At 37.5% G+C, this 7,741-nt stretch overlaps 1 non-coding gene across 1 annotated transcript; it reads left to right on the forward strand.

Moving 5' to 3' along the window:
- The first annotated feature begins 5,581 nt into the window (after positions 1–5,581).
- On the forward strand, positions 5,582–5,689 carry LOC112704555 (small nucleolar RNA R71). The gene has a single exon (XR_003155175.1). It is a non-coding gene; the product is annotated as a small nucleolar RNA R71 (small nucleolar RNA).
- Positions 5,690–7,741: the final 2,052 nt, after the last annotated feature.

A 7,741-nucleotide genomic window follows, 5' to 3' on the forward strand; every position in this document is an offset into this window, starting at 1 on the left:
GATCTTGATAATTAACAGATAAATAAAACATAAAATAAGATAAAGATACTTATGTAATTCATTGGTGGAAATTTCAAATAAGCATTTGGAGATGCTTTGTTGCTTCTGAATCTCTGCTTTCCTGTTGTCTTCCTCCAATTATGCATCATCCCTTTCATGGAAAGCTGTAAGTTGGTGGATCATCGTTGTCAATGGCAACCATCCGTCCTCTCAGTGAAAATGGTCCGGCTACGATTCTCACCGCAGGACTAATCATCTTTCGGTTCTCACTTGTGTCAGAATAAGATCCATTAATCCTTTTGCGCACTGTCACTGCGCCCAACAGTCGCGAGTTTGAAGCTCGTCACAATCATCCCCTCCCAGATCCTACTAGAAATACCACAGACAAGGTTTAGACTTTCTGGATCTTAGAAATGCTGTCAATTGTTTCTAGCCTATACCACGAAGGTTCTGATCTCACTGATTTGAATGCTCTTTTGTTAGGAAATACTAGTCAAACGCATGGATTAGAGACCCAAGAAAATATACTCCAGCTGACGTCTAATGACTATGTTGAACATCATGTAGACCACTTGTGATTGTCAGGCACACGGATCTTGGCTAAGCGAGTACTGAAGATAGTGGGTGATTGTCACGGATCACCCCTTCAGTCTGACTTAACTGAATTAAGTACGAGAGTATATCTTGGAGAAGAAGTAGGCGTGAATTGAAAGAAAAACAATAGTACTTGCATTAATTCATGAGGAACAGCAGAGCTCCTCACCTTAATCTATGAGGTGTAGAAACTCCACTGTTGAAAATACATAAGAACAAAAGGTATAGGCATGGCCGAATGGCCAGCCTCCCAAATGGCATAAGAATTCAAAAACAGGGGAAGAAGACCCCCATACAATAGTAAAAAATGCTATTTATACTAAACTAATAAACTAGGTTTACAGAAAATGAGTAGATAGTGCAGAAATCTATGTCCGGGCCCACTTGGTGTGTGTTTGGGCTGAGCTTTGAAGCTTTCATGTGCATAGGCTCTTCTTGGAGTTAAACACCAGCTTGGGTGCCAGTTTGGGCGTTTAACTCCAGTTTTGGTGCCAGTTTGGGTGTTTTACGCTAGAAAAGGGTCTTTGGTGGGCATTTGGACGCCAGTTCGGGCCATCAAATCTCGGGCAAAGTATAGACTATTATACATTACTGAAAAGCCCAAGATTTCTACTTTCCAACACAATTGAGAGAGCGTCAATTGAGCTTCTATAGCTCTAGAAAATCCACTTTGAGTGTAGGAGAGTCAGAATCCAACAGCATCTGTAGTCCTTTCTTGGCCTCTGAATCAGATTTTTGCTCAGGTCCCTCAATTTCAGCCAGAAAATACCTAAAATCACAAAAAACACACAAACTCATAGTAAAGTCCAGAAATGTGATTTTTGCATTAAAACTAATAAAAATAAACTAAAAAGTAACTAAAACATACTAAAAACTACCTAAAAACAATGCCAAAAAGCGTTAAATTATCCGCTCATCACAACACCAAACTTAAATTGTTGCTTGAACCCAAGCAACCAAAAACAAAATAGGATAAAAAGAAGAAAATATACAATAAATCCCAAAACATCAGTGAAGCTTAGTTCTAATTAGATGAGCGGGGCTAGTAGCTTTTTTGCTTCTGAACAGTTTTGGCATCTCACTTTATCCTTTGAAGTTCAGAATGATTGGCATCCATAGGAACTCAGAATTTAGATAGTGTTATTGATTCTCCTAGTTCAATATATTAATTCTTGAACACAGCTACTTATGAGTCTTGGCCGTGACCCTATGCATCTTGTTTTCCAGTATTACCACCGGATACATAAATGCCACAGACACACAACTGTGTGAACCTTTTCAGATTGTGACTCAGCTTATCTAGAGTCCCCAGTTAGAGGTTTTTAGAGTTCTTAAGCACACTCTTTTGCTTTAGATCACGACTTTAACCACTCAGTCCCAAGCTTTTCACTTGGACCTTCATGACACAAGCACATGGTTAGGGACAGCTTGATTTAGCCGCTTAGGCCAAGATTTTATTCCTTTGGGCCCTCCTATCCACTGATGCTTAAATCCTTGGATCCTCTTTACCCTTGCCTTTTAGTTTAAAGGGTTACTGGCTTTTCTGCTTGCTTTTTCTTTTTCTTTTTCTTTTTTTTTCTTTATATTTCTCCTTTTTTTCTTCTTTTTTTCGCAAGCTTTATGTTTTTCACTGCTTTTTCTTGCTTCAAGAATTAATTTTATGATTTTTCAGATTATCAATAATATTTCTCCTTTTTCATTTTTCTTTCAAGAGCCAACAATTTTAACATTCATAAACTTCACTATAAAAAATATGCACTATTCAAGTATTCATTCAGAAAACAAAAAGTATTGCCACCACATCAAAATAATTAAACTAATTTCAAGATAGAATTCAAAATTCATGTACTTCTTGCTCTTTTGCAATTAGAAACATTTTTTATTTAAGAAAGGTGAAAGATTCATGGGACATTCATAACTTCAAGGCATAGACACCAGACACTAATGATCATGTAATAAAGACATAAACATAGACAAAACATAAAGCACAAAAAATCGAAAAACAGAAAAATAAGAACAAGGAAATTAAAGAACGGGTCCTCCTTAGTGACGGCGGCTAGTTCTTCCTCTTGAAGATCCTATGGAGTGTTTGAGCTCCTCAATATCTCTTCCTTGCCTTTGTTGCTCCTCCCTCAAGGCTCTTTGGTCCTCTCTAATTTCATGGAGGATAATGGAGTGCTCTTGGTGCTCCATCCTTAGTTGCTCCATATTGGAACTCAAATCCCCTAAAGAGGTGTTGAGTTGCTCCCAATAGTTGTGTGGAGGAAAATGCATCCCTTGAGGCATCTCAGGAATTTCTTGATGAGGGACTTCCTCATGCTCTTGTTGAGGTCCATGAGTGGGATCTCTTGTTTGTCTCATCTTCTTTTTAGTGATGGGCTTTTGAGATGAATCTCTCCATCTCCCATGACTCGAAGTTGGAAGCAACTGCCTTCCCTTTCCTCTTTCTAGAGGTTTCTCCGGCCTTAGGTGCCATTAATGGTTATAGAAAAATAAAAATTAACACTTTTTTCTACACCAAACTTAAAAGGTTTTCTCATCCTCGAGCAAAAGAAGAAAGAAAGGAGGAGAAGAAGAAGAAGAAATGGAGGAGATGGAGGTGGAGGAGTGGCTTGGCCAAGGGAGTTTGGAGTGTTTGTGATGTGTGAAAATGAAGGAGTAAGGAGGGGTATAAATAGGGTAAGGGGGAGAGGGAATTCGTGTGATAGGGGTTAGGTTTGGGAGGAAAATGGTTTGAATTTGAGTGGGTGGGAGTAGGTGGGTTGTATGATGGGAAATAGTGGATGGATGTGAGTGGTGACGAGGTTATGGAGAAGAGTGTTTTGGAAAGGTGTGAAGAGGAGTGAGAATGAGTTAAGGTAGGTAGGGATCCTGTGGGGTCCACAGATTCTGAGGTGTCAAAGATTTCTCATCCCTGCACCTTTCTGGTGTTTAAACACCCTCTGTGTGGCATTTTTGGCATTGAACGCCAGGCTGCTGCCCATTTCTGGCGTTTAACGCCAGCCAGACACCAGACACCCTTTTCTGGCGTTAAACCCCAATCTGTGTGCCATTTCTGGCGTTTAACGCCCAGAATAGTGCCAGACTAGGCGTTAAATGCCCACTTTGCTAGCCTTACTGGCGTTTGAATGCCAGTAAGCTCGTCCTCCAGGGTGTGCTATTTTTCATGCTGTTTTTATTCCTGCTTTAATTCTGCAGCTATTTTTGTGACTTCACATGATCATCAACCTAAAGAAGACATAGACTAACACTAGAAAATAGAATGAAAAAGTAATTAATATAGATAAATAAAATTTGGTTGCCTCCCAATAAGCGCTTCTTTAATGTCAATAGCTTGACAGGAAGCTCTTACAGAACTTTACAGATGCTCAGAGCATGGTTGTGGCCTCCCAACACCAAACTTAGAAGTTGAGTGTGGGGGCTCTGTCTGACTCTGTATTGAGAGAAGCTTTTCATACTTCTTCTCCATGTTTACATAAGAAGATCCTTGAGTCTTGAACACAAGGTAGTCCTCATTCAATTGAAGGACTAACTCTTCTTTGTCCACATCAATTACAGCCATTGTTGTGGCTAAGAAGGGTCTTTCAAGGATGATGCATTCATCCTCATCCTTCCCAGTGTCTAGGATTATGAAGTCAGCAGGGACGTAAAGGCCTTCAACCTTCACTAAGACATCCTCTACAAGTCCATAAGCCTGTTTCATTGATTTGTCTGCCATCTCTAATGAGATTCTTGCAGGTTGTACCTCAAAGATCCCTAGTTTCTCCATTACAGAGAGTGGCATGAGGTTGATACCTGACCCCAGGTCACACAGAACCTTTTTAAAGGTCATGGTGCCTATGGTGCAAGGTATTAAGAACTTTTCAGAATCTAGTTTCTTCTGAGGTAATGTCTGCTAAATCCAGGTATTCAGTTTATTGATGAGCAATGGAGGCTCATCCTCCCAGGTCTCATTATCAAATAACTTGGCATTCAACTTCATGATTGCTCCTAGATACTGAGCAACTTGCTCTTCAACAGTGTCTTCATCCTCTTCAGAGGAAGAATACTCATTAGAGCTCATGAATGACAATAGTAAGTTCAGTGAAATCTCTATGGTCTCTGTATGAGCTTCAGATTCCTTTGGTTCCTCAATAGGAAACTCTTTATTGGTCAGTGGACATCCTTTGAGGTCTTCCTCACTGAGAATCACTACTTTTTCACTCTCTCCAGGTTCGGCCATTTTGGTTATAGTTATGGCCTTGCACTCTCTTTTGGGATTCTCTTCTATATTGCTTAGGAGAGTACTAGGAGGAGTTTCAATAACTCTTTTACTCAGCTGACCCACTTGTACCTCCAAATTTCTAATGGAGGACCTTGTTTCATTCATGAAACTGAAAGTGGTCTTAGATAGATCAGAGACTATGTTTGCTAAGCCAGAGAGGCTCTGCTCAGAATTCTCTATCTGTTGCTGAGAAAATGATGGAAAAGGTTTGCTATTGCCAAACTTATTTCTCCCACCATTATTGTTGTTGAAGCCTTGTTGAGGCTTCTGTTGATCCTTCCATGAGAAATTTAGATGATTCCTTCATGAAAGATTATAGGTGTTTCCATAGGATTCTCTCATGTAATTCACCTCTTCCATTGCAGGATTCTTACGGTGATAAGCTTCTCCTTCAAATGAGGCTTCTTTAGCACTACCGGATGCAGCTTGCAATCCAGTCAGTTTCTGAGAAATCATATTGACTTGCTGAGTCAATATTTTGTTCTGAGCCAATATGGCATTTAGAATATCAATCTCAAGAACTCCTTTCTTCTGAGTCATCCCATTATTCACAGGATTTCTTTCAGAAGTGTACATGAACTGGTTATTTGCAACCATCTCAATAAGTTCGTGGGCTTCTGCAGGTGTTTTCAGATGAAGAGATCCACCAATAGAATGGTCCAATGACATCTTAGACAATTCAGACGGACCATCATAGAATATACATATGATGCTCCATTCTGGAAGCATGTCAGAAGGACACCTTTTGGTTAATTGCTTGTATCTTTCCCAAGCTTCATAGAAGGATTCACCTTCCTTCTGCTTGAAGGTTTAGACTTCCACTCTAAGCTTGCTCATCTTTTGAGGTGGAAAGAATTTGGTCAAGAATGTATTGACCAACTTTTCCCAAGAGTTTAGGCTTTCTCTAGGTTGTGAATCCAACCATGTCCTAGATCTGTCTCTTACAACAAAGGGGAAAAGCATAAGTCTGTAGACCTCGGGATCAACCCCATTGGTCTTGACAATATCACAGATCTGCAAGAATTTAGCTAAGAATTGATGAGGTTTTTCTGACTGAAGTCCATGAAACTTGCAATTTTGCTACATTAGAGAAACTAATTGAGGCTTAAGCTCAAAGTTGTTTGCTCCAATTGCAGGAATTGAGATGCTTCTTCCATAGAAGTTTGAAGTTGGTGCAGTATAGTCACCAAACATCTTCCTTGCATCTCTGGCATTGTTGTTGGGTTCGGCTGCCATGTCTGCTTCTTTTTCAAAATTCTCTGTAAGGTCCTCTCCGGATTGTTCTACTTTAGCTTCTCTTAGCTTCTTCTTCAGAGTCCTTTCAAGTTCAGGATCAGCTTCAACCAGAATGTTTTTATCCCTATTTTTGCTCATATGAAAAAGAAGAGAACAAAAGAAAGTAGTGGAATCCTCTATGTCACAGTATAGAGACTCTTTGATGTGTCAGAGAAAAAGGAGTAGAAGAATGAGAAGAGAGAAGAGGTGAGTTTGAAAATTTTTTTTAGATGAGTGGAGGAGGAATGTTAGCAATTAAATAAGATAAATAGAAAGAGATGAGAGAGAAAGAGTTTTTGAAAATTTAAAAGAAATAACATAAAATTAGAATTTAAAACAATTAGTTAATTAAAAAGATTTTTGAAAGAGGGGTTAGTGATTTTCAAAAATTGGAAGTGGAAAAGTAGTTAGGTGGTTTTGAAAAAGATAAGAAATAGTAATTAGTTGAAAAAGATTTGAAAATAATTTTGAAAAGATAAGAAGTTTGAAAAAGATTTTGAAATCAAAATTTAAAAAGATATTATTGAAAAAGATATGGTTTTAAAAAGATATGATTGAACAGATATAATTGAAAAAGATTTGATTTTTAAAATTGATGACTTGACAAACAAAAAACTAAAAGATGTGATTCTAAAATTCAAAGATTGAACCTTTCTCAACAAAAAACTAACAAACTTGCAATTTTTTGAATCAAAACAGTAATTGTTAGCAAGGATTTTTGAAAATGTGGAAAGATAAGATTTTAAAATTATGATTTAAAACATGAAAATTTGAAAAAAATTTGAATTTGAAACGAAATTACCTCCCCTGTTTCATCCTGGCGTTAAACGCCCAGGATGCTATCCATTCTGGCGTTAAACGCCCAGGATGCTATCTCTTTGGGCGTTTAACGCCCAGCCAGATACCCTGACTGGCGTTTAACGCCAGAATTCCTTCCTTACTAGGTGTTTTTCTAAACGCCCAGCTTTTTCTCTGTGATTCCTCTGCTGTATGTTCTGAATCTTCATTTCTCTGTATTATTTACTTGAAAAAAGATACTTTTATTTTTATTTTTTTGAATTTTTAATGAGAAGAGAGAAAAATAACAATATGACACAAAACATGAAAAATTAAGATCAGAACAAGTAGTGCATGCAAGAACACTTTGAATGTCAAGATGAACACCAAGAACACTTTGAAGATCATGATGAACAACAAGGACATATTTTTGATAATTTTTAAGAAAATAAAGATATGCAAGACACCAAACTTAGAAATTTTTAATGTTTAGACACTCTAGATTTGAAAATGCATATGAAAAATAAGAAAAACACAAAACAAGAGAATTTAAAGACCAGAACAAGGAAAATCATCAAGAACAACTTGAAGATCAATTAAGAACACAATGCTTGAATTTTTTTTCGAAAACTTGAGAAAATTTGAAAACATGCAATTGACACCAAACTTAGAATTTGACACTAGACTCAAACAAGAAACACAAAATATTTTTGGTTTTTATGATTTTATTAAATTTTTTTGTATTTTTCGAATATAAAAATAAAAAGCTTAAACATAAAATAAAATTACCCAATCTAAGCAACAAGATGAACCGTCAGTTGTCCAAACTTG

The sequence above is a fragment of the Arachis hypogaea genome, chromosome 7 (genome assembly GCF_003086295.3).
Source record: "Arachis hypogaea cultivar Tifrunner chromosome 7, arahy.Tifrunner.gnm2.J5K5, whole genome shotgun sequence".
NCBI lineage: Eukaryota > Viridiplantae > Streptophyta > Magnoliopsida > Fabales > Fabaceae > Arachis > Arachis hypogaea.